Source organism: Malurus melanocephalus, unplaced genomic scaffold, assembly GCF_030028575.1.
Source record: "Malurus melanocephalus ecotype Western Australia unplaced genomic scaffold, MMel_1.1 scaffold_1131, whole genome shotgun sequence".
In the NCBI taxonomy this organism is placed as follows: domain Eukaryota; kingdom Metazoa; phylum Chordata; class Aves; order Passeriformes; family Maluridae; genus Malurus; species Malurus melanocephalus.
In genome coordinates, this window is record NW_026624363.1 from 14,000 (window position 1) to 15,193 (window position 1,194).

At 62.0% G+C, this 1,194-nt stretch overlaps 1 protein-coding gene across 1 annotated transcript in view; it reads left to right on the forward strand.

Moving 5' to 3' along the window:
* The window catches only part of LOC130586316 (formin-like protein 3), a 3,664-nt gene extending 3,112 nt beyond the window's left edge, over positions 1 to 552 (forward strand). The window contains exon 4 of the mRNA XM_057387098.1: positions 9 to 552. The gene's annotated coding sequence lies outside the window, so the exon portion shown is untranslated. The remainder of the gene's footprint in view (positions 1 to 8) is intronic.
* The last annotated feature ends 642 nt before the right edge of the window (positions 553 to 1,194 follow it).

Here is a 1,194-nt window from a genome sequence, read left to right on the forward strand (position 1 = left end):
TCCCACAGCCCGAAGGTGGATCCGCCTGTAGCCGAGCGAGGCTGAGGAACCCGACCAGGGGKGCAGGAGAGGACTGGGGCTGCCTCAGTTTCCCCTCCTCGCCCCCCTTTTCCCCTCCAGGTGTCCAGAGAGGCTCCGTCCTGCCCTGACACCAAATGGGGACGGGTCCAAACGTTGTGCCACCATCCCTGCGGGTGCCATCCCTGTGCCCGGAGATCCCCTGTGCCCAGATTGCCCCCTGCCCACCCGAGGCAGAGGCCAAATCCATCTGTGCCGGGGTCCCAGCAGCAGGAGCTGACCCTTGGGGGTCCCCTCATTCCCGGGGGGGCTCGCTGCCTCAGAGCCCCCACCCCCAGTGCAGGGACCACGGGGACCCTCCACCCCGCGCTCGACACTTTGACCACTGATGTGAACACTAAGTGCCAAAAAAAAACAACAAAAAAAAAAGGGACCAAAGCCAGGCTTTTGGGGGGGACACTTTGACCCCCCCTCCCCGTGCCCCCTCCCCTCTACAGTGACTTTTTGTACATGTGAAATATATGGAATCTTTTACACGGCCACTGCCTGATTTTGGGGAGGGTGGTGGGGGGCGCCGAGGCAGTTCAGGGGTCTGGGGTGACCCCCAGATCAGCGGTCCCATGTCCTGGGGGGGAAGGAGGGGACACACAAATATGCAAGGACCAGATATTTGGCAGAGCTTTGCAGTGCTGTTATTAAAGCTGTGGGATTAAGGAGAGGGGGGGAATTGCTTTTGGGAAGAATTGGGAGCTCCCACACATCACCAGCCCCACTCCGGTGTGGGGTGACCCCAGTTCACCCCATTTTTGGTGGCTGTGGGGGATTGGGAACAGATTCGAGGCWGGGAGGGGCTGCAGGGGGTGAAGGATGAGGTTCCAGGAGTAAAGGAAAAGGGGCAGGATGGGGCCAGGAGGGCAGAAAGGGCTTGTGGAGGTGGAATGTGGCTATTTGGGGGGCTGGGAGGGGCAGGAGGGGACCCCAAACCCCTCAGCAGCCGCACCAGGGCCYGGCCTCCCTCGCTGAGCCCCACCAGGCCCAGGGATTAGCCCTGAAACAGGGAATAAAAGTTTCCCCTAATCCTCTCGGGGGGATTACCAGCACTGCCGCGCCCAGGGTGGGATCCGGCCCGGCCTCGGCCCCCCCAGTGCCGCTGCTGACCCGGGACCTTTTAATCCA